General features: G+C 39.7%; 1 long non-coding RNA gene across 1 annotated transcript; it reads right to left on the bottom strand.

The window, feature by feature from the left end:
* Window positions 1–1,869: 1,869 nt before the first annotated feature.
* LOC121662421 lies at window positions 1,870–26,467 on the bottom strand. Its single transcript, XR_006015287.1, has 3 exons — window positions 25,666–26,467; window positions 8,537–8,673; window positions 1,870–2,797 (listed from the first exon to the last, which is right to left on the bottom strand). It is a non-coding gene; the product is annotated as an uncharacterized LOC121662421 (long non-coding RNA).
* Between the last annotated feature and the right edge of the window lie 235 nt (window positions 26,468–26,702).

A 26,702-nucleotide genomic window follows, 5' to 3' on the forward strand; every position in this document is an offset into this window, starting at 1 on the left:
CCTAGCAACATGCATATGGGAGAAAATTCCTTTAACAGGAAAAAAAACCAGACTAAACTAAAACCCCAACAACTCATGAGCCCTTTGTTGATTTTTTTCTCTCCTCTGCCCAGCTGTTGCAGGGGAGGGTAAGTGAGCAGCTTGCATGGGTGCCTGGCGTTTGGCCAGTGTCAAACCGTGACAAGCCTTCAGAATAGTCATTGCGTTCATGAATATTTGCAACAAGACTTTACAAGTCTTGTTTAGAGGTTTGCCACTTTTTTAAAATCACTTTTTCATGACATCTATAAGGAATTAAAGAAACTAAACCACAGAGTCAATTAAGAAATGCAATAACTAAGCATTAAAAGACTGCTTCAGTATCTCCCAGGCCAAGATAAAGGCTTCTTTGAAATGCAGAATTGTTTAAAGCTGAATTGAATTCTGGTTGTGAATTTGGGAGGCAACACTAGCAGTTGTCTTCTTGCATTTATCCATAAAACAGGTAACATCTCAGACCAAAGTGCACATCCTTGCCAGATAGAGATCACAGAAATGAAACTAATGATGACAATAGGATGATGTGTTAAACAAAATGCAGCTAAGAACATAATAAAATGCATAAAGGCAAGTGAGAGATTATTACTTTCTGGATGACATATCCATGGAGGATGCTGTACAAGTCATAGTTTTATTGTAGCCTCACCTCTCATTTTTATTGATGGAATTAACAGCAATCTTTATGAAGGACATCAGGGGAGGATATTTTTCTACATCTGAACACAGAATTTTTGGTTTGATTTAAACTGTGACCCTAAACTCACGTGGAGACTAGTAGATGGTGAACCTGTCTTTTTAAACAGCAGAATCAAGGAGGGATTAGCTAATTTGTTTGTATCAGAAAACAAGGTGGCATTTTTTTCCTGTCAATTTATTATAAACACTAGTACAGGTACAGGATTCCATAACGAACCAATGGAGGGTAGCGGATGTAAAGGCACACCACCTAGAATGGTTTCACTGTGCCCTGACAAGGCTGCAAGGGCTGAAATCCCTTCTCATCCACACCTTTTTGTATTCCTGATACACATTAAATGACAGGAATTCAGAACAGGTCATGCCCTAACTTGAGCTGATCTAGCAGGTTATTATATGTAGTATTTCACCCTCATTATAAACATAAAGAACACTGTGATTCAGGACACAAAGCTGGTGTTTTGAGTTAATTCCTTTTGATCGTAATGCTTTAAATCTATCTTCATGAGTGCATTCAGCAACTATTGTTGCATCTCATGCTCTTCAGAATATATTTTACATTCATTTAACTCACTTTCTACAGGCTTATACATCTTTTTATATCTGTCACTTTATGAATTCAAATTGGATTGAAATTTACCTAGTTTTAATAGTACTCTTACATGGAAAAGTTATTCGAGACTCAATTAGCAAAGACGACAAAATTCTATGCAAGTAAGATACAAGCCTGATAGAATACAGTTATATTCATGTGCAAAATACTTGGATTGGGTTTTTTGTTCATAGAGAAAACCACAGAATTAAACAGAAAACGGTGGTTGTACTCGAAGATTCTTGGAGAATGACTGCTGTGCAATAAGAGCATTATATGCTACAGAATTTTGTAGGTGGAATTTAAAAAGCTGCAAAAATATGCAGTTCTCTAAGAACCATAGAATATCCTAAGTTTGGAAAGACCTGCAAGGGTCACTAAATACAACACCTGCCCCTGCGCAGGACACCCCAAGAGGCACACCATGTGCCTGAGAGCATTGTCCAAACACTTCCTGAACTCTGTCAGGTGCTGTGACCACTTCTCCACAGAGCGTGTTCCAGTGCCCAGCCACTGTCTGGGTGAAGAACCTCTTCCAAATACCTAGCCTAAACCTCCCTGACACAGCTTTGTTCCACTCCCTCAGGAATTAAACCCTGCAGCTGTTGAGTAGTTTCTGAAGAGAGCTGCATGAAAACTGTATGCAGTTCTGAATTTCTGTACAAACAGGACAACAACAACAACAACAACGCACTTCAGGGACAGTTTTGTGGCTGGAGAACTGATACACTGGTGGTTGCATCAGTTGTTCTTTTATTTAGATACTAGTACTAGCCAAATTGCATATTTGTTCTGATTTGGATTTACTTATGCCATTTCATTGCTATTACACTATTTCTAGTGCTATTTCTGTCTCATAAATCCTTAACTGAGTAAGGCATTGGAGATCTGAAGAGCCATTGAGAACTTCCTGACTTCTGTTGAAGACATGGTGTAAACTCTATTTTGAGAGACATCCAAGCTTCTTGGAAAGGCAGTGGTAGCTCCAAACAAAGAACTTGTTCAGATTGAATATTTCTGACTGTTTGAGAAAGTTAACGTTAGGTACATATAGCCGTGCTAATTACTGCTTTCCTGTCTGGGCAATAGCCAGCAGCTACTGGAGAAACATATATGAGACTTCAGGTTCCTGCTGTTATGTCAGGGTTGGGGCTTTGGGAGGTGCTCCAGGATGAAGCTCCGGAGTCATCCGGAGTTACTTGGCACTGGGTTTCGCCTCTGCACGCCGTGAACACAAGAGGGTGCTGGTTACTGTGCAGAGACTTTCCTTTAGGAAATATCCCCCGGTTCTGAATGGAAAAGAGAGAGGAAAATCTGCTGCCCTGAAGATCCATATGCCGTGAACTGAAGAGACATGATCAAGGCAACCAGTATGCATAAAATCACAGTTATTCAAGTAAGCTTCCTTAACAGTATTGAAGTTACAGGTATTTCTTGTTTGCACTCTTCTTCATCCATCCTTTACTCTTCCTGAAGTCAAAGAAAGTAGTATTAAAAAAGGTGCAATCTTGTAGCATCATTTCAGCAGGTCTGGGCACTTGGATAAAGTAACTGTGTAGCTCTTCCAAGTGAGGGTTTAGTAAGGTCACCCCTGGGCTCAGAAGGCACACTGCATTGGAGACCTTTCACGCCACCCAAATTCTGGATGGGCTTTTTTACTCAACTTTGACTTGCTTTATGACTCCATTCTGAAAATATGCTCATCCAAGCACTGTTAAATATACACATAGATTAGTGTTTAGACCACATTCTACAAATTCAGCAGAAGATGGAAGCAGAGGAGTGTGCAGAGTGTTTGTTGGGATATTGCCGGAAAACAGTTTAGCAGTTGATAGAGGAATGAATCAATTTCAATATGTATACTGTGCCTGGAAATGGGATATCTACATAAACCACTAGCCAGGAGCCCAGATTGACCATCCAGCTAATGGCTACTTCAGTAAATCTGGTACATTGCCTGAGGAGGTGCCACTTGAATTAAAATTAGTTCAGACACACACTTGGAAAAGAACAAGAGGCATTTGAAGATAGACATGAGAAATTTCTTATGCTTTGATTGATAATATCTTATGAATTCTAGGAATTTATTAACCAGCTTCTTGACTGTAAGAGAGGGGTTTAAGAAACATGGAATTTATTCAGAGAAACTGTACTTTTGGTTGGGGGCAGGGGGGGTTGTGCTGTGTAAGAAAGACATTCATGCTTGTGCACTTTTTTGGTGTTTATTGTGGTTCGGGAGAGACTGATGTTAAGGTAGGAAAGATAACCCCAAAATTACATGGTGCTGTGTTAATTTTAAAATACTTTAGAAGATTCTTACTAATGTATTTCAGAATTGCTACTGCACACACACACACAAACACACTTACCTACCTATGAATCAACCAATAAATCTTCCTGTATGCATGCATGCATGCAGGTCAGCAGAAGATGTAAGCAAGTTTCATCAGGTGGTGGAAAAGGAGGAAAGAGCTATGCAATAGCTTTCCTTTTGTATACGCCAACTTTTATCCAGTCCCTTCTTGTGCTTGAGCAAGCAGAACTACTTTTTTTAGTACCATTATTAACTTTGTATCATCTTTCTCAAGTAAGCCTAACTTACTTTCCTTGGAATGGCAGTAAATAGACAGTTTCATTCCATTTCCTATTCAATTGTGTCCCTTTTTCTTACTCTCCAGTCAGGCATGTACTTCAGCATTGCAAAACTTTTTAGCTCTGAAAGAACACAAATGCAGCAGTGTATACAAAGAGCGAGCTCCTGCAATTTAAATAGGGCAAAAGTCAGCTAACGAAAATAATGCAATTTAGCACCAATTTACTGAAGAAATGCTCCAGAGCTGGCAGAAGACGTGAATGAAACCACTTCTACGTGCATCCAAAACACTTAATGCTAGGGACCTTTTGTCTATGGAGCTATCAAAAGCTGAGTATTTGTCAAGTACTAGTGTGAGTATGCTCTTGGAAAATAATTTTAAAAATTACCTGATTATGAAAGAGAATATTTTAAGGAACTGTTAGCAGCAGTCAACCTAGATTCAAATTAACTTTTTGAATTGAGATGTAACTTCACTTTTTTGTGTTCTACCCTTCCGATTTCATTCTTTATGGCAGATCAGCAAAGTTTTTGTCATTTCCTAAAAAAAAAAATTACAAGAAGCAAACAATGCTGTTTACAAACAGCACAGTGCTTCATCTGAGGACTACTTCTTGTTTTGACTTATGCGCTAGGACTGTGTGTGCTGTGAGTGAACAGTTACAATCTCCCTCTGGAAAAGATGTTTTGCAGTTGATCTGGATGAGGATAGGCCTTTGTCTTCCAGAAAAGTCCTGACTGCTACTCTCCAGACAAGTCAACAGACTGAAACAAGCAGTTTGTTTTTACTTGTGCCATGATCACAAAAGTATGAAACAAGAGAAGCCTTTGTTCTGTTCTTTTTCTTGCCTCACTGCATGTCTCAATTGTGTTAGCAATTATCATGTAGCAGGGCAGAGTAAAGTCAGTGCTATACAGAACATGTAGTCACATGAAATCAGATAGAGATTCCAAGTGCCAGATCGAGAGTAGAGAATAATGGAATCACTGGAAAAATCAAGTCTCTTTGCTTCCTCTTTTTCTGAAGATACTTTGTGTTACGAGTTTTCAATTACTTTGCCTCTCCCAACTCCCCCTCCCCAGTTCATGGTATTTTCCTATTTTGGACATATGTTGTATTCACAGTGTATTTCCATGGTCACAGGAGCCAAGCTGGCCAACTGCTGTTGAATCCTGATGATTAATGAAGGTCACCCACTGGGCTGCCTGGTGGAGTACTTACGTATCTCATTCCCCAGCTCCCTCCTGGACAAATTCTCTTCTTTTTTTATCACCACAAAGAAGCCTCCAAGTTCCCTCTACTCCTTGTGTTGCAAAGCAGGAGCAGAGTATGTAAGTGCTAGTGTTAGGACAGTAAGTGAAGCACAACACCTGAGTGTTGTTAAGGATTGAAGTTCATTGAAGATGTTATAAACCGGACCTTGCTAACAGTGAACTCAGTTCCACGGCTGTATCCCCATCCTAAACAAAGATGGAACAATAGTTGTGCTGACACCAGCAAGGTCAGAATCTCACCCCAGGCCCTTGCCTTCCCCTTCCTTATAATTCTGCCCTGTCTTGTATTTGGCAAGAAAGATACGGATAATTTCCCTTGTTCTTGTTCAGCTCTTTCCTGCACCATTTATCATTCTTCTGAACATATCAGATCACCTTTAACATATACTTTATATGCACAAAACAAGTCAGTTACACTTTACTTGAAGTGCACCTACTGAGTGTGTTTCTTATGATGTAGTAGACAGTTTAGAGTATCTACAAGAGCACAGACATATTGTTCCTAAAGCACAGTTTTTCCTACAGTAATAGTAAGATTTTGCCATAACTCCTGTCTCATCATAGAATATGCTTATGCTATGTAGTTTGTTGAGCATAAGACCCAGTACTGTTTAGGCTCTACATGCATACTACTAAAACATTGCACTACATAATGAGTATGTTAAAAAATAAATTTCTTCACCCTAGGTTTTTCACAGCAGAGTTTCTGACATCCAACAGCAGGAAAAATTAACCAAATTTTTGGTTATATGGTATAGCAATAAGACAGCTAGAGCATGGTTGATCTATTGAGCAGCCCCATACAAAGACCCGTGGGCCTTTATTCCCTCAGAATTTATGCATTTGTTCTTCATGTGCCTGTGCCTGCCTGTGCCTCTTGGTGCAATGGCAATTTTTGGTCTGGGGCCTCCTAACACCTCGTGGGATTCTTTCTCCACAACCTCACAGACAGGCTGTGGAGGAACATAACTGTTCTTATCTTGTTGAGACTCAGCTTCTGCTGAGGACTGCGGCCTGCTCATCTTCTGGTTTGTGCTTCTGATGCACTAGCATAGTTGGTAGAGTATGGGAAACTAAGCAGCCCCCGGTTTAGAGTAAGGACTGCTTGGCAATAATTTGTGTGTAATCAACATTATTCTCACTGTACATGCTAGTAGGAAAATTACTAAGGAAATTAACTCTATTCCAGCCAGAAACATCTCTAGATGAAAGCTCACAGCTATTGACGTACAACTCCAGAAAATTCAGCTGCTCATGCTAAAGCAAGAAAATTCAAGGCAAACAACATACTATACCATACTGTGTTATAACTCTAAGTGACTTATTCTTATTTAAAACTTGCTTATTAAGCCAAAGATTAGTATCTCCCAACAAGGACCAGATCATAATCATTGTCTTCCAATATCAAATCCCTGTCTCCATTTTTCTTTAATTCATTCTACCAGGTTAAGTATCTTCTCACCATTATTTTCCTTTCAGAAAACCAAATAATATTTATTTAGCTTACTGGAACAGTAGCACAAGGTACAGTACCACAGGCTAGGTGCACAAATAATGGGACACTACTTGTTTGAGAGCAAGAAGTCACCTTGCCACGAGAAAGATGACAGCTGCTGTGTGGATCCATAGGTAGGTTTGGCACAATAGGGGAGCTGAATTTTCCATTCTGTCTGCATCCTGCTTTCAGAACAATAGAAAAGTAATGCCTTTTCACCTTTGGACATTGTTATTTAAATATCAGATTAATTTCCACATCAATCAGGAGAGAAGCATTCTCTATGTTTGCTAGAACGATGGAAGTTTCTACAACTATATTTGGTGTGCTACTCCATGTTTGTCCTCATGAATACATTAAAATACTAAAATGTGTTATATACAAAAAATTGTATATAAAAGTTTAGAGATCACTTGAATGAACTCCCACTGCAGATACATGGCTTAAGTGTAGAGGCTAAATAAAACTGAATATTACATAGCCGAAAGTAAAAAGAACATTTGATTATAATAATTTTGTTATGGTGGGTGCAGATAGTAAACCAAAGTTAGGTTTGGCAATGACATAACCTAATCATAATAAACTTTTTTTTTTTTTTTAATATACAGATCAAATGCAATACTTGAGTGTCAAGAATGAGTTGGAAGTGTAAAAGGACTACTTGTATGTGTACTTTCATATATTTTTGTGCATGCAATGTGGAATCAAGTTCTGCTTCACCATGGTTTTTTAAGTAGCACTACTACTCGTGATCCAGCCTCTAATTTTAGATTCTCAAAGCAAAATTCTAATGGTGTGAAGTAACATCTTATGTAGAATAAGCACATGAATAAAGAAATTGCTACATTGAATTTATATTTTTAATGAGGTTCCCTGTACAGCAATCACGAGACATTCTAGATCAAGTTTTACTGTTTTATTTTTTTTAATTAAGTATTGAAAACAGATCAGTGAAATGCAGCTACATTTCATTAGCAGATGTTCATTCATTATACAGCTACCACTGTATTCTCATTGCTCAACACTCTATACTAGATGGCTCTTAACAGAAAGTACAAACTTGAAAAGTACACAGGGACGGAGAATACAATCAGAAGAGGAAAAATGATGTAAACAGAAATACTCATATGCAGACAACTCATAACCTCTCTGCAAATGTGTAGAGGTCAGACAGAAAAAACACTCAATTCTTGTCCTGCCCCCTGATGCCCCCCTTTCTTTCTGCATCTCCACACTAAATTTTTCAGAGCACATTAAGTTGTTTGTCATTTGGGTAACAAAAAAACCCAAGTCAAATTCTGTCCCTCCTTTGGTTGTTAGGTAACTAATAAACACTTGCTTCATTGACTCAAAAGCAGGGCCAGAAAACTGACATTTCAAATTACCTGTAAAGACTAAAGCTGTTTCAAATGCCCATTACAGTGTATAACTTCCCTCTGCCGCAAACAGACAGGAAAGATGACAATATGTTGGCATAGCAGGTTTTTAGGTCAACAGCTATGCCAACATCTTGCCTCCTCTCCAGCTCTGCATAAAGGAGCTTCTTGGAAAGGTATCAGTGGGAATTGTACAATCTTTAAGTGTGATTTGTTTGATCTAAAATAGAAACCCGAAAATTTATGTAGAAGCTTCACACTGTTATGTAAAACATCTGAATATCAGTCTTACCATACAGTGTGCAGTAATGCTAATGTGAGTGGGTTTTACCCCTTAGGTGATGAGATCTAAAAAAAATCCCTGACAAAAGCCAAGTTTCTAGTTCTGTGCCTGTAACAGCTGCAGAGCAGAAACAGTGTTTGCTTAACTATTTTTCACAAAGCAACAAGGTATTCAGGACTTTTCTTACCAAAGGATCAATAAAATCCAAGAGGGAGGGTGGCTGATCTAGAGCTGTATCCAATATACCACAGTAGAATCATATTCTCAAGTGACTTCATTATAAACTCATTTTCTGTTTGTTCCGTCTTTTTGTCCTAGATTCACCTAAACAAAAAAGTGATGCCAAAGGAAGAGATTTAAAACACACACATTTGCTGTTATACGAATACATCAGCAGCTTCATTCATACTTACAAATCACACTGCCACCTTCTTGTAATCTATTTCCATTCACCCAAACATTTGCAGATGGTCTTTTTGGGAGCAGTGGATTTGCCAAGGAGACAGATTTTCAGGAGGAAAGTGGTAGTCATTACAAAACTGGAGACAGACTTCTCCAATTCACCTTGCCCACAGTGCACACTTCCACTGTTTGATGGTTGGTTGGTGTTTTCTTTTCACTTATTTTAAACAAATGAGGGGAGATATTTTAATTTATTTCTCTAATCATGTACCTGGTACTATAAAGCAGTCAGGATGGCAAGAGTGAAATATAAGAGTCTAATAAGTGTAAAGACATTTGATAACCATCTGGAGCACACTGACTAGGTCAGTCACTCACAACACCGAACATATGCCTTACTGAACTTTTTAGATGACATTGTCAGCTGTGGAAGTTGTCAACTGTACCTTTAATTTTCATTTTCAAACTCTGTATTCAAACCGGACACCTTGATGTTATATCAGCATTGTGGAGTTTTGGTAGTTTTGGGGATTTTTTTCCCCCAGATTTTTGAAAATGAGGAGAAAAGCAAAGGAAAAGTTGTTTACATTTGTTACAACATCTTTAACATACGAGAAGTGTATTCATGGTCACCAGACACCCCGGTATTTTAAAATTTTGTAGGTAATCTTTGAAGAACCTGGGGTTCAGTAAAATCTTTCAAAGCTGAGGTTGCACAATGTAGCCTCCTTCGGGTGTTACCTTGCTACCGATGATCAAGTCACTTCAAAATATACAACCTAGAACCCTCCAAAAAAGGGAGTGAAGACAGAAAAGCACATTTTTCTGTATAACATAAATATAATAGAAAACATTCTGAAGCCAAGCATTTAATCACATTTCAAAATACCGCAAGAGAGAACCTTTGTCCTTGTTAACACTTGTGTCTTTAATTAACATTACAATTAACATGCAAGCTGTGTCACACAACTGAAAGCCTGTTTTCCACCAGTTACTCTCTTCTAAGAAAAATGTGCAGAGCTGAAGACATATGAATGACACTACATTTCAAAGAGTCTCTTTGGAATTATATTTAAAGAAAATGTCTTAAATCTACCACTTGGGAATATTATCAGGGTCTGTTAGAATTTTCCCTTCAGTTATCTCAGGATGGAAAATGTTTAAATTCTTCAAAATGGAAAGTAAATTGTAAGTTTCAAATGCTTGTTTCATAAAAATTCATCGATGTACAGAAAAAACATATTTACTTGCCTATTTTGTGTTTGCTAAGCCTTTCTTTCTGCCTTTAGAATTTAGTTTATAAATATGTGCAAAGCTTGTATGTTCGTATATAAATTTCCTTTACCATTATCTTACCAGCTCTCTTATAAGTCAGTGTGGTTATGTTCAAACTTTAGCAATATCTCCATACTTGCTTATGATAACAACTTTTCCAATACTTTTTTCTGAATTGAAAACTGCTTATATTTGGGATCATATTCTGCAGAATGTTTGTGTGTACGTGTACTCACATCAGTAGAGGGTTTTTGTACTCTGACATGACATAAAATAAACAAGATTTAAATTAAACAGCAGCGTCAGCAGACAAGATGAGGGTGTGTTAATGTCGATGCTCTCTGACCTGCCAATCTGATGCCTCATACAATCACTTCTGTCCTAACAAAGCCTGTTTTTTTGGAGGGCAGTGTATGAAATGCAGCTTAGTCTGGACTTAGGCCAAGGGAGGTATTATTTCAAAGCTGCATATCCTGGCTGTGCCAATAACCCAAAGAGTCTGGATTTGGCATGCTGTGATGACCCAAAATCTAATCAGTTCAAACCACCAGAGAAACTATGCTTTGCAGCAGTAACAGGCTGCTGCTGGAAGTTAACATCCCATTTGACAAATCCACCTCTGAAACTGAAAGCAGAGATGTGTAGAGCTTGCAGAACTAACATGAGGAGCTTACAGTACAAGATTCTGACAATCTGCTGATAAAGTACCTTTGATGCCACGCTCATTTTAGACACAGTTTACTGTGAAAGAAAAAAAGAAGCTTTAAATAATCTAATATTATTAATGGGTTTTGTATATATTGTAGATTTTTCCACAGACCCTGTGAGCTACAAAGACCAACAGGTTAAGTATCTGGCAATACATCAAATGACATCAAATGCATAAAGCTAACCAGCTGTTGAGAGAACCATTTTCTGACTAAGGAAAAAAATGTAATTATAACTGTAAACCAGAGGTGGGATAGTGCATTTTTCTTAATGACTTGCCAACTTCATCTGTTCTCCCTGTTAAAAAGTTCAGCACTAGAACACAACTTCAGTACAGCCAGGTAAGAAAATGAAAGGGGAAAGCAAGCAGACTACAGGCTTATTGATTTGATCCATTAAAGCACCTCCCACTCTCAGACCGCTCTTCACAATTTTCAAACATACTGCAACAGGGGAGCAGAGAAGAGAAACGGCAAAAGAAGACATAACACATGCAGAAGGAAGGGGGGTGATAACGCAGAAGAATGGAAACTTGCAACAGCAAGGACCTGCAGAAAGAATTTCCCAAAGCCTGAGATGCGCTTGCAGAACCACTTCAACACTCTGCAGACAGACAAGAAAGACCCGTTCAGATCAGGAGAGACACCAAGACTGAGTTAGGCAGCCCCATCTACTCCCACATGACAGCCAGCACAGCTGGCAATGGGTGATAGCAGTAGGTGACTTCTGAGAGGCTCAGAGGTACCCATTTGATGAGCTGACATGCTCTCTAGAGAGGTGCTGCTTACAGGGGAGTCATAGCAGGGATGTCACTGAGAGACCACTCAGCCTTGTACAGTCCACTAAATACTACACAGTGCTGTTGTTTCACATGAAACAGCAACAGTGACACAGCCAGGAGAATCCTGAGGAGTATCAAGAATTATTACAGAGCCCTGGGTGTGACAGTAAGGGATTCTGAAGGGCAGGTAGTTTTTACATCAATCCTCCTGGTCAAAGGGAAGGTGTTTGAAAGGGCCAGTGGAATCAGGTCTGGGCTAACAGGCAGGCAGGGACAGGTGACATTATAGCAGGGGCCTGCTACAGGCTGCCTGACCAGGAACACTGAGAGGATGAGTCCCCATATAGACAGATAGGAGCAGCCTCACATTCCCAAGTTCTGGTCCATAGGGGTGACTTGAAGCACCCTGACAGCTGTTCAAGGGACAACACAGCAGGACATAAATAATCTGGGAGGTTCCTGGAATGGGGTGACGACAACTTCCTTCTCCAAGAGACAGAGAAGCCAACAGGGAAAGATGCCATCCTGGACCTTGTTCTCACCAACAAGGAGAGGCTGGTGGGGAATGGGAAGCTCCAGGGCGGCTGCAGTGACCATGAAGTCGTGAACTTCAAGATCCTTATGCCACAAGGAGAAGGCAGAGCAAGCTCACTACCTCGACTTCAGGAGAGCAGATTTTTGCTCTCCTGAAGGATCTGTTTGGTAGAGTACCATGGGATAAAATCCTGGAGGGAAGACAGAAAGCTTGCTAATATTCAAGATCCACCTCCTCCAGACTCAGGAGTGATCCCAACAAAGATCATGCCAGACAACATTGCCAGGAGACCTGTATGGATGAAAAAGGAGCACCTGGACAAACTCAAACACAAAAAGAAAGCCTGAAGAGCATGGAAACAATGAAAAAGACTCTGAGGAATACAGAGAGGTTGTCCAAGCAGACAGATGGTATGACTCTATGAAAACTAAATCCCTGATAGAATTAAATCTGGCCTGTATTTAAAGGGATGTCAAGAGCAACAAGAAAAGCTTCTGTAAGTACATCAGTGATAAAAGGAAGACTAAGGAAAATATGGATTCTCTTCAGATGGAAACAGAAGACCTGCTTACCACAGAGACATAGAGAAAGCTGAGGTACTCAATGATTTTTTGCCTCACTCTTTACCAGCAAGTGCTCCAACCAAGTTGCAGAAGGTAAAGGCAGGGACTGGAGAGAATGAAGAATCAGTCGCTGTAGGAGAGGATCTGGTTTGAGACCATCTATAGAAACTGAAGGTGCACAAGTCCATTGGACATGAAGAGATGCACCTGCATGTCCTGAGGGACTTGGCAGATGAAAGACCTACTATCCATGCAATTAGAGAAGTTGTGACAGTCTGATGAAATTCCCACTGACAGAAAAACATGACCTCCATTTTTAAAAGGGGGGAAGAAGGGAAGGCCTGGTAAATTACAGGCCAGTCAGTCTCACCTGTGTGTCTGACAAGATCATGGAATAGATTCTCCTGGAAATTGTACAAAGGCAATGGAAAATAAAGAGGTGATTAGTGTCAAACAATGTGGCTTCACTAGGGACAAACTGTGACTGACAAATTTGGTGGTCTTCTACAGTGGGGTCACAGCAGTGGTGGGCAAGGGAAGGGCAACAGACATTATCTGCCTGAACTGGTGCAAAGCATTTGACACTGTCACACATGGCATTCTTGTCCCTAAATTAGAGAGACTTGGATTTGATGGATGGACCACTTGATAGTCAATAGTCGATAAGGAATTGGATGGTTGCACTCAAAGAGTTGTGGTCAAGGTCCAAGTGGAGACCAGTGACAAGTGCTGTCCCTCAGGGGTCAGTACTGGGACTGGTGTTGTTCAAGATCTTTGCCAGTGACACAAACGTTGGGATTGAGGGCACCCTCAGCAAGTTTGCCACTGACACCAAGCTGTGTGGGGCAGTCAACAGGCAGGAGGGAAGGGATGTCGTCCAGAGGGACCTGGACAGGCTGGAGAGGTGGGGCTGTGAAAACCCCATGAAGGTCAAAAAGGCCAAGTGCAAGAGCCTGGGCCAGGGCAATCGCAAGCACAAATACAGACTGGGCAGAGAATGGAATGAGAACAGCCCTGAGAAGAAGGACTTTGAGGGTGTTCGTGTACAAGAAGCTGGACATGATCTGTCAATGTGCACTCACAGCCCAGAAATCCAAGCATGTCCTGGGCTGCATCCAAAGTAGCACGGCCAGCAAGATGAGGGAGGGGCCCCCAACATAAAAATTATGTGCACTTGCTGGAGAGAGTCCAGTGGAGTGTCAGAAATATTAAAAGGCTGGAGCACGTCTTCTATGAAAACAGGCTGAAAGAGTTGGGGTTGTTCTGCTTGGAGAGAATGCTGTTCTGAGGAGACCTTATAGCAGCCTTCCAGCACCTGAAAGGCGCTGGAGAGGGACTTTTGACAAGGATATGTAGTGATAGGGCCAGTGGTAATGGCTTTAAATTGAAAGGGGGCAGGTTCAGATCAGTTATCAGGAAGAATTTCTTTACAGTGAGGGTGGTGAGGCACTGGAACAGGCTGCCCCGAGAACCTGTGGCCTCCCCATCCCTGGAAGTGTTCAAGGCCAGGTTGGATGGAGCACTGAGCCATCTGGTCTAGTGGAAGGTGTCCCTGCTTATGGCAGAGGGGTTGGAACTAGATGATCTTTAAGGTCCCTTTCAACCCAACCCATTCTGTGATTCTATGAAAAGTGCTTAAATCAGACAAAGAATCAGCACCTCCCTGAAGCAAAGCCGTAGCTTTAAAAGAATCTTGAAACAAAGGCAAAACTTCACATGGCCAATGGAGGTTAAGCTTTTTGGAGGGGAGAAAGGAAGGGAGAAATAACAATTGTTGATACTGATTCACTGGGATGAACCTTACAGTAGAGAATGCAAAGTTACCTTCCAACCCCCAGCTTCACCAGGTTATTGTGTATAGACCTGCTCTGAGCAGGTTTAGACAACCAGTATTCAAAGCACTGGCAGCTGCCTGGAGCCTCTTGTATTATAGGACTCCCACTATCAGAACCAGAAGCTGCACTGGCATTAGTAGTAGCACAGTATGTGTGAGGGAAAGCACCAAGAGAAAACAGGCAGCCTTACGGGCATAGTTTAATCCCTGTAATTATGCAGACCTGGTAATGTAAAGTCTACAAACAAATTCTGAAGCTTCATAAAACTGCGAGTTTGGGATGTTACCTCAAGGACCTTTGTTTTTAAACCAAGTATTTTGGCAGCCTCTGACATGCATGATCCATTTCAATATATTTTCTCACTAATTATAGAGAGACTATGCCTAATTTCCTCAGAATAGTAGCCTGAATTTTTTAAAGATAAGAGTCTGTCATAAATTGACTTAATTGCATTTTAATTAATTTTCATTTATTGCGCTGGCTAAAGTATTTTCTCCCATTAAATGCAGAATAAGCACATTTTTGAAGGAAAGAAATACTTCATTCCAAGGAGACCAACCCAACATATGCACGCACGACACTGCTGAGGAGTAAGACTGTTAATCCTACAGGACTGGTGTACAGTCAGGAGGGGCTTCAAGTTGTAGGGAGACTAAGGCCAAAGGCATGTCAACTCTCCTACAGACTGGGTTCCCAAAGAACATTTGGTAGATTTCTGAAAATCTGAAAACATTCTGCACCAGGAAGAAGAGGGAAGGAAAGAGCAGGCAAACAGTTTCTAGAAGATTCTGCAATCCTAGTTCCCATGAAAATTTTCAGCTGGGAATGTATCAACAGTAAAGAAGCAGTAGCTCGAAACAGAAAAACATACAGCTGCTTGAAATACTCATTGAGGAAAACGTTGTTATATTTGTTTTAACAAGGCTCACATATATTCTTCCCTCACACCAAATTACTTGACCATGGCAAATTTTATAAATTATTCATCCAGAAATATTTATTCACTTATTACAGTATAAACCATTATTTGTTCTAACTAAACAGAACTGTCATCTTCCATCAATTGAAGGAGTCTTCCATACTGAGTTTTCCATGGGTATTCTTCTAGGTAAATTAAAAAATTTTTCTTCTCTCCCTTGCTTCTAAAACCTATGAGATTATGCCACATCCTAATGCACATACATTTTCCTGCATGGTCTCAAAAGACACACCCTTGTCAAAGAGATTCCAGTTAATTTCTGTGGGTTTTTAATTGAGCCTATTGGGTCTACACATGCTGCTTCCCCCCCCCCCCCCCCCTTTTTTTAAAGGTATGTCTTGTTCTGGCATTTAAATTTTTTAAAAAAAAAAAAAAGGTTGTGCAAATTTTTGTGAATCTTTGTATCTCCATGTAGAAGTTAGCTAAGGTATGACTGATCCTCACCTACCTTCACAAATAATGATGTTTAGGCTCAAGTTAAAAAAAAAAATTAAAATTACTTTAAATAAAATTGGCCTGAGCTCTTTTGCTCTTTGCATTGGATATTACTTCAATTACTGAACTAATCTTGTTTACATTGGGATTTTTGTCCTTTAAAAGAATCTAACTCTTTGCAGGGGGCTGTGCGAATAACAGACACATACAGGACAGACTATGTCTTTTGAAGAATGATTCATTACCTGTCTTTCTCTGGATGCTGAAAGAAAGTAGAGTACCAAAATGAAAGATTATTGGGAAGATCCCAGAACTAATAATCCCATGGAGGCCTAGTTTCTCAGATTTAGCTGAATCCCAAGTCTCTGAGAGACACAGCAATCCTGTGCCAAGGAACTGAGCTGTGTGATTGGATGGGTTTTTCTCAGTATTTAACGATGCATCACTGAACCTTGACCCACTAATACCCCTGACTTCACCAGATGATGGAAAAGCTGTCACCCTCATGAAGGAGTCAAACAATTCACTTTCAAAAAATTCTGGCCAGTGAGTTTGTTTAAAGACAATGTAGCTTCAGTTTAATTTCATTTGTTTACATTCATGTTTATGCAGATATAAATAAAATACACATTTTATCAATATTTGAATTAAGCAATACACTTTGCATGTTCCAATGGTGAAGTCTGCAACATGAATAACAACTTCAAACCCTGTTGCTTACGAGTTAGATGGAAACAAAAACTATTTCAATGGAATCAGATAAAACCAGATAGCATCACATGAAACTCACCAAAATATCCAATGCTACAGATCCACCAATACTCCTGTAGTCCTTATTTCTGAAAGAAATCCCTGCCATTTCAATGTCAGCCCTTGTATTAAAAAATTACCTGGACTAAGACCCCAGGTTTTAAACCTCACTGCAGGTGAGGGATGTATTTCTTCAAATAACTCTTCAACTTATCTAAAAGTCTGCTCATTGTGTCAACATGTAAAAGTGATACTACACTTTCAGATATTTAATTTTGATTATCTAGAAAGTCATCACACCTGTTATCCAAAACGGAATCCAAACTTGCATGAGATACCAGTAAAGTAAGTCACACGACTAAGCAGGAAAGCAAGTGTATCTCAAAAAATCAAATCAATAATTTTTTAAGATCAAACACAGCAATTACTGACATCAGTAAATGTGATAAAGATGCTTGTCACAATTATGTTAAACTTCTTACCTGTCTTTAAGATTAAAATATTTAGGAAGAAGTTTGAAGTACAGGACTCTGAGATTTCTCAACCCCTATTTGGATCCCAAATAGTTGTAACATGAACACCTCTCATGCTTACTGGAAGTAAAAACTCCAAAAATCAAAATTAATCAACAGCTGATGATTCAGTCTTCTGGGTAAATGGGATTTTGCCACTGACTTGGTGGAAGCATAGTCAGACTAATGCATATGTTTAGAAGTCAGAATGCGAATGAAACCAGAACGAGGTTAATAGCATTTCCACTTTCCTGTGTGAATTCTGTCCTTTTAACACACTCTGTGAGGCATTAGTATGCCATGGGAAATAATAGGTTGTCATGAAAAAAAAAAAAAGAAACATTAAGTGTTGGGGTCCCTCCCCCGCCGTGTAGCCCTGGGAGAGGGGCCCTGAGGGCACAGACACGGGGTTTCCCTGCCCCTGCTCAGCCTCGTTCCCGTTGGTTGGTTTGTGTTCCCTGCGCGGGCAGAAGGACCCTTGGTCCCGTGACTGGAACAGTTCCTCAGCAGAGCTCCGGCCATGCGGCTGGAGAAATAAACATCTCTGAAACATCTATCAAGAATCTGTCTGTCCATATATATTTCCTTTCCACGGGACTCCTGGTTTGATATATGCGTGTTGCAGGATCCCCACTGCAACAAATGGTGGAGAATGCGGGCAGAACGATCCCCGATCCCTAAGCGACTGATTTGTGTGAGTAAACCCTGGAAACTTTGGATTCCTCTTCTTGGTTTTGCTTTGCTATTCCGTATCTAAACTATGGAGGAACAGTGGGAAGACTCTTGGCTCTCCGAGCCGCATATGGACATTTATCTTAAACTTAAAATGATTCTTGAACAACGATTTGTAAATTTTAGCTTGATTCAAGCTCAAAAAGAACTGAAACACTTCCTGGCATGGTTGTTTAAGAACTTTTTCTATGTTTCTTGGGATTTAATTCTTACCAAGGGCTTTTGGAAAACCGTTTGGACACAGTTAATACTGGAGTCAAAATATATGCCGATGGAAGAATATTTTCGTGAATATTATTTAGTTACCGAGACTGTTGAGCAATGTCAGCTGTGTCCTGGCGAAGGGAAGCCTGGCGCAGGGACCGTGCGGCCCAGGCCACATGCACCGAGCGCTCTCCGAGCAGCAGCGAGACAGTTCCCGCGTGCGGGCGGAGCCACGCGAGCCGCAGTGTCGGTGGCGGAGCGAGGAGCGGCGGGACCCGGCGGTGCCTGCCTGGCCGCGTGCAGCGTGTGGTGGAGCGAGCCCCGGGAATGTCCGACCGAGACGGAGCCGCGCCGAACCGAAACACGCGCTGGAGCAGGGCGCGGGGGAGTCGTCGCCCGGGGGCCCGGCCGAGACGTGGGTGCAGCGCCTGGCAGCGGCAGCGAAGCTGCGACCAGAGGAGGCGACGCACGGAGAACTGAGCGGTGCGGCCCGGCCCGGCCCACGCAGCCCCGAACGCGACCCCGGGAAGAGCGCGCAGGCACCAGCAGCCCCGACAATTCCAACACGGGAGCGACCGAAGGAGAGAGCAAAGACGCAGCGAGACAGAAAACAGCAGCCACTCGGAAAAAGATCATAGTAACTAAGACCTTAGGGATAGTAAAATGGTATAATGTTAAGCAAAATTATGGTTTTATAACAAGGTGTGACAACCAGCAAGACATATTCGTGCATAGAACTGCTATTAAAAAGAATAACCCTGAAAAATACATCCCAAGCTTGGGAGATGGAGAGGTGGTGCAATTCAAAATTATACGAGGTAGAAAAGGGTTACAAGCATCGCAGGTCACTGGGCCTGATGGTGTTCCTGTAAAAGGCAGTATATATGCAAAAAATCGTAGTCATGTTAGACAGTATCTCCATTGTAAGTCCCCCCTACAGTCTCCCTTTCCTAATCCCACCTTTCCCTTTTACCCTATGTCCTATTACCCCCAGTGTATTCCCAATCTGTTTTTTCATCCATGGTTTCCCTCACAAAACCATGCTTTTGCCAATTGTTTCCCCAAAAATCCCTTTCCAATGCCGAGTGGGGGATGAAAAGGGGGAGGGAAGAAGTTAAACCCTCTCCTGCCTCAGTTTCCCCACAAAGCATGCTCAGAGAGTTCTGTCTCCCTTCTGTCAGCCCTAAGATGTTCCACAGAATCTCTTTGGACATTTAAGGACTCAGGAGGGTGGCTTGTTTTGTTTGAAACTGTTCTTGTTATGTTTATCCAGTTGTTTTCATTCTCCTTTTATTAAAATAAAACGGGTGAGGTGTTGGGGTCCCTCCCCCGCCGTGTAGCCCTGGGAGAGGGGCCCTGAGGGCACAGACATGGGGTTTCCCTGCCCCTGCTCAGCCTCGTTCCCGTTGGTTGGTTTGTGTTCCCCTGCGCGGGCAGAAGGACCCTTGGTCCCGTGACTGGAACAGTTCCTCAGCAGAGCTCCGGCCATGCGGCTGGAGAAATAAACATCTCTGAAACATCTATCAAGAATCTGTCTGTCCATATATATTTCCTTTCCACGGGACTCCTGGTTTGATATATGCGTGTTGCAGGATCCCCACTGCAACAATTAAGTAATTCAGGTCTTCTGAATACTTCTCTTTCTCCAATGAGAATTGATTAGGTGAATTAGCTAATGTGTAGCCAAATGCAAAAAAAAATCTTGAAAAAATTGCTAGAATAGACATCAGTGGTTATGGGAAAAATCTGCAATCTTCAAATAGGAACAGGGCATTCTATAAGTTTATAGTAAATTTAGCTTTGTCACGGGAAGACTAATTTTAACAGCATTTTAATAATGAAAGTAATGGGTGTGATTTTTTTTTCAGGAGTATCTTGTACACTGATAGTACATATGTCCATGGTAAAGGGGTTGTAAATGGATAGCATCTCAGCACATTGTTTGATAAAATAATTATGCTTCAGTTGGAGCAAAGTTTGATATAAATGAGAGATAACACTCTTAAGTGGAACAACTAGGGTAAATGCTGCTTTGTGAAAATGTAAGCCAACTAATATTTGTATATTCTCTAATGGGAAAGAGACAGCCTAGGTTACTTCCTTTATTTGTTCAAACAGATTAAGAGAAGCAGTTCTCAAGGCAAAATAAAAAAATTCAAATGTGCTGTAGCAACACAGAAGTGTTGCCCATATTGTCCTGTTCATACAAATAATTTCTTTACTATTGGTGTCCTAAAAGGAAATCCCCACTTCGTATGTGATGGTGTAGGATGCACATGCTGAATGGCCATGGGATATAATAATGGCAATGGCTTTGGTGGGTAAAATTGTATTTAACTGCACTGTGATACACTGACCTAAGGGCTCCGCTGGGTCTGAACAAACATGTAACAAACACGTAACAAACCCTCTCTCTCATCAATAGGCCGTGGTAACTAACTAAGGATGTATAGAGCCAAGAGGAACACAGTAATTTGTTAAGAGTGTTTAAGCCTTTTGTTGTTTCTGCCCTGTGTGTTTCACTTGGACTGCAGGGTAAGGCAGATAAAAAGGACTTGCAGGCATATAGTGGCATTAGTTACTGACCTGTTGTTCCTCCCCAATTTGTTTACCAAATGAACCACTAAGTCTAGAAAAATAAATCAACAACAACATGAGGTATAAATTTCTTTGCAGCTCACAGGCTGTCAGTTGTCCAAATTATTCAGTCCACTTTTTCCACTTATTGTAGAAACCAGACACTGATTCCTCAACACAGAAAAGCCCAAAAGTTGCAAGGAAAATTACTGCATATAGTCCTCAAAAAGGCATACAATATCCATCCTTACCTTTGCATTATGATTAGTTCATATTAGCCATAACATTAGGGAAATATGTTTGTGTTACCTACAAATGACTGCTGTCACAATAACACTAGTTACACAAAAACAATACTAGTTTACAGGCTGGCACTTCCACAACTACACCTGGTTACAAATTAATAAAAATTTATATAGACATCTATCTGCCTTTAAAGGAGTTGTAGAGTTGAAAACACATCATTATTCCCCCAAGATTTTGAAAAAACCCATTTTTTAAAATGAACCTACTTATTAAATCAACGATTCTGTGTAATTTTCTGTTTCATTTTACTGTTCCTCACCCTATCTGACATTCTCTGTCGCACTTTAAAGCAAGGTGTTAATTACTATTCCTGGGTAACTTCTTACAGGGGCAGGTGTCTTGCAAATGTGTTCGTGCAATTTAAAATGTTCTTAAAATAGCTTGCTGTGAGCGGCATGTTCCTAAGTAGGTCTAAGGAACACTGATTAAGTAAAGCTTCCTACTGTGTTGAGAACATCTTTATTGGAAAGAAATTTGCAAGTTAACCAAGACTGATCTGGATTTCTGACTTTTAACTGTGGTTTAATCCTGCTTCAGGCCAAACCAAGAAAGTTTTGGTTTTCAGTTTTGGGCTCAGACATTTTCTGTTCACTGCATAGAAAGCTGTCTAATGTCTACTACAGCGCTGCCTTCCTTCCCCTTCATCCCATGACCTACATGGCAGACACTGCAACTAAAGATACAACTTCTTATTGGAAGTTAAGGTGAATCAGTGATGGAATGCTGGGGACACAGATATTGTTGCCGGAATTTTGCATTTTCTTGTATTTTCTGGGTTTTTTTAATGCAGAGTTTTTAAAAGTAGTAGACTGGCCATTCTGAAGAAGACTCATAGGAAAAAAAGAAAGGTTCACCATGATTAGCCAACGAAAGTTATGTGGATAGCATATGTTAATTATTCTTCTTCATGCAGAACAGGTTAAAGAACACATCCCTCTGTACAACTGGTTAAACCCAGCAGCCTCTAGAGAATAGGTTTCTGGAGTCTACAAGCAATGTGGCTGGTAGATAGATACCTGTTGAATCTGACCTAAGGATACAATAGGCATCACTACAGAAGACTCAGAGTGACTGGTCACTTCTGATGGAGGATTGCTTGGACAGTCATTGCTGGAGAAGACCTGCTGAACTGGTCTCCCAGGGGTAACACATCAAGACCAACACAGTAACAGAAGAAAAGTGATTATTTTTCCTGTCCTGTTTATAAACATGAGAAGATTTTTATGCTCAGTAAGTGTTCTCCAATATTTGAGCATGACAAATCTAGACAGAATAATAAATTGCATTATTTGTTGCTTCCAGTAACAGAAAGATTCCCCTATAACAGTATCAAACTGGAGAATGTCTGCACAGCTACTGCCAGGCAAGCTAACCTCAAAGTGGATTTTGAAGATAATCCCATGGTGGTTTATTGCTTATACGGAGCTACCTTCTCTTTTAAGGTTTACCTGAGAAAATCTACAGAAAACATATTGACTTAGTCTTTGTTCAGTTTTGTTTTGGTGGGGTTTTTTTAATTGAGTGAATTACGGTTATCTGAATTCTTAAATTCTAAGGTAAAAGAATGAAAGCTACAAAAGAGTTATTTTAGGCATACATTTTATAATAAAAAACTGCAATGGATTGAAATTTTCTCATTAATTTTATCATGTATTGAAGTGGGTCATGTACATGTACACAGTAAAAGGAAGAAATATCTTTTTTTTGCCCCTAAACCACGCTAGTTAATTAAAACAAGATTTTGTGGCCGTAAGGTCTCTGTCAAGAGATTTCTAAACACACCTTTTTTGTTAAAGTCACTCATTCAAGAAAAAAAGGCATTTTACTAGTAGCCAATAATGTGTCTATTTAAAATAGTACAGATATTTAAATTGGACTCCAGCCTTATGGGTTTGGTTTTTTTTCTTTTTTTGTACTAATTTTAAAGAATCTTTAGAATGTATTCAGAGGATAATAGTTCACTGCTCATTTGCTCTATTTTAAAATTCTTCCATATTTTAGCCTCTGTAATTTTCATCTCCTGGTTATCTTGAAAATTTGTGAATACTGTTTATAAGAACAACTGCTTGTTGTATTTTGCTACATGAAGTATTGGCTCAATTCCTGTGAATGTGAGGGCTAATTCTAATAACCAAGTATGTGGAAATGACTGGTGCATAGCACCCTACCAGATCAAATCTCAACAGATAATTATTTACTGCCAAATACAAACACAGTTTTTTATTTCGCTGACTTTCTAAAAGAAATTTTTTTATTTACAGTATTTACCAGCTATATGCTCAAAAGGTTTTCTTTTCATAAGTTTTTGAAATTTTCTACCTTGTACTATCAATTCAATGGACTATTCTGTGGGAAATCAGTAATCGTAGTACATGAAAGGACAGACTTCACACTTCTTGTTGCAGAAGTTACTGGAGACATGTGAATTAAGAATACGGGCGGCAGAAATGAAAAGAGTTATCTTGCCGTCGTTATCTTGCTGAAAGACCTCTTAGAAAACTGAGTTCCTTCTCAAGCTTACACTTCCTATGCAAAGCAGGTACTGGAACTCTTACAAAGTTTTTACAAATGCCTACGAGTTGTTAGCACTTTGTTTTCGGAATAGCCAGGATGAAAGGCGTGAAGACAGAACAGGTGTGATGAGAAGCTCCCTGCTATGCTGCAGAAATAGTCACCAAAATGATATCAAACTGAGCCAGGATATCCAGAACATGCATCTGACAGTTTTTACCTTACTATTTACCCAAGTCTTGCAGGTTTTGTGAAGTTTAGTTAGTTTGGTATGAGACACTCAGAAATCACACACAACACTTGAACTAAAGGCACATTTACGAAAAAATTTAAGAAATGGTCTTTGGTCCACAATAGATGAAATTAAATAAAGTCAAAACCTGATTAAATAAATGAGGTGAAATAGATTTAAAAAAGAGAGAATAATTATTTCACCAAATGAAGATGGGACTCTACTAAACGAAAAACAGTCAGTAAATCTTCCGCCTCTGGATTTCGTCTTTTGCTGTCTGCTTTCAAATTTAGTAGATGTGCTGATACAAGTTATACAATAATGTTAGCTCCTGTCTTTTAAAAGAAATTACATCTGTCTGTTGTGGCCAAAAAAAAAGGAATAAAAAAAGAAGTGTATGACTTGCAAAGACCAGAAGCCCTTGCTAAGAAACACCAATGTTGGTGTCACAGACAGACGCATTTTGTTGCTGCCCTGGATCCATGGACATGCATTCTAAGCCTGTATATGAGTAGACAAAATGAGTTGTTACAAACTGACATTTCTGGTCAAAACAGAAAGAAGTAATTTATTTTAAAAGACAACAGGTAACATTATTGTAAAATTTGTATCAGCACATCTACTAACATTGAAAACAGACAGCAAAAGACAAAATCCAGAGAAGGAAGATTTACTGACTGTACAGTAGGACGGTACTATCCTATCTTTTAGCATTACGTCTCTCTTTAAAAACAAATGTAAAATTTCAGAACTAATTCATCTACCCTATTCTCAAACTTGTCATAGCTCATTCCCATAAAGGCATTCCTCCTACCACTAAACTTTCCTTTGATGGAAAGTTCTCACAGCATCTGTTCATCTGCCAACTGTACAGCATCACTAACAAGTGAGGGAAGACCAAGACACAGAAGAGACAACCAGAGCTATTCTGAGCGGAGCCCAACATCAAGTTCACCTATACTGTAGAGGCAAATTCCTTTCTCTTCTGCTCCCAACCCCCTCAAAGAACAATTAAGTCCCCAGTATTATTCTTCACTGAACTTTACTTTTATTGTGGGTTTTGAACTGCCAAGAATAAAACTGTGCTTAAATTCCTTAATTCTGCCCATCCTGTAATTCTTCCCACCCTCTAGACATACTACTTCTCATACCATGTGAGGGAATGCTGTGCCTTCTTTTTCTGGCCAGAACCTGACTGTCTTCCCTATTGATTTCTAAGAATAAACAGTACTGCTTAACTAGCTGTTTCCTAAGGAGACACAATAGCCACATGAGTTGCTGAAATAAATGGAAATAACACAAAGAATCACTAGTTAAGACAACAATTAGAATTTACACAAGGATTTCTTTTTTACTTGTAATTTCTTCCATTTTTTCCATCCCTGTGCTTTCTCCATTCACAGCTCTTTCATGCAATACTCTTGCAATAAGAATTAAAAAAAAAAAAAAAACAAATACCTGCACATAGTAGAACAAATGTCATTTCTGTATATGACATTTTAGAGTTCTAAGAAGTCTCCAAAAAAACGACAGCTTGCTTCATTTCTTGGAATAACTGGGTCAAATGCAAAGAAAGAGAAACTGCAAGGTAAAGGACCACACAAAACTAAGGAGGCAGCGGGCTTCCTCCTGTAGATAAGGACAACACTGGCTTGTTCTTTTGCCAAGCATCCCAATACAGCGACACACATCACCTCAAAGCAAAAATCCTGATCCTATTCCCAGGCAAGAAACTCTTCTGTAACTGCAGAGTGTTCTGCAAATACTTAAAGCAGCCTGTTTGCTTTACAAAATCTAAAAAAGAGCACGAACGTGCTGCCACTACTTGCACAAAGTGCAAAATCGGAGGTCAGTCATAGTGCTAATGCATTAGTAACCAGCCTTTACAGCTACAAAGATACTTAAGAGATTTCTTTCTCTACATATTGTTACGCTATTGCCTACAAGGAGTAGTCTGCTACCTTGAAAACAACACTTACCTTGTGTCACTCAATAGGAAAAATCTTGTCTTGATTTTGAAGGTTTAAAACTCATTCTGTATGAAAAAAAGTTTTATTTACATTGAGAATTCAATCATATACTGGGCTAATTATAACTGCCTATAACTTTTCTTTACTCCTCCCTAAACCAGTTGCAGGAAGCATTAAAAAAATTCATGGCTACACACAACTGTAACGCTAGTTGTAGAGTCCAGATGTTAAATATTGAAGAATAAAATAAAGGTTATGACTGTTCTGCATAGACTTGGGCTAGTCAGGTGGTATAGAAGGATGATTTTTTTCTCCTGTTTTTAACTAACCCTACCACACATGGACTCAGATTCTTCTCAGTGTTAAAAGCTACAGAAATCTTTTTATATGTTAGTTGAAAGGGTATTTTACTTCTCATAGTAAAAGTTCTGTCTTGAAATAATCTGTAAATAAATCCCCTCTTTAAACTATGTGTCTCTGAATACATGTGCACGCTAAACAATTTTGTCCTAGCTCTACTATTTAAGGAAGTTTTCTGAAAAACTAAGTTAAGCTGGCTTAAACTGAAGCAGTGCCAAAGGGAAGTTTGACTTGCAGTAAGGCCTCACTGTGCTCAAGAGTTCCTCCTAAATACAAAAAAAATGAAAATCAAGAGATTCCAGCGAACCATAGGCTTCAAGTCCATAGACTCTGACACCTTTATGCTGAATTACAGATGGTGTCAGTAGCACTCTGTATCAGAAATGTCTCAAACTCACTAGCACAGAAGAATTACTAGCTTGCAGAAAAAAAAAAAAACCAAAAAACCAACAACTAACGTAGCTCATAGACAAAAAAAGAAGTAAAAAATTTCAAATGTTGTATTGTTTATAAGTCTTTGCTCAATAAGAGCACAGACTTCAGAAATTTTTTGTACTATGGCTCAACTCCAGTCAAAGGAATGAAAGGATCCAGTTAAATATTATGGAGGAGCAACTAGTGTGACTAAAAAGCAGCATGCTTGACAGCATCTGCAAGACGAGATATTTCAGAAATCTACTAAACAG

This window comes from Corvus kubaryi, unplaced genomic scaffold (genome assembly GCF_017639235.1).
Source record: "Corvus kubaryi isolate FWS band 111438036 unplaced genomic scaffold, C.kubaryi_AGA036_p1.0 37249, whole genome shotgun sequence".
Lineage (NCBI taxonomy): Eukaryota > Metazoa > Chordata > Aves > Passeriformes > Corvidae > Corvus > Corvus kubaryi.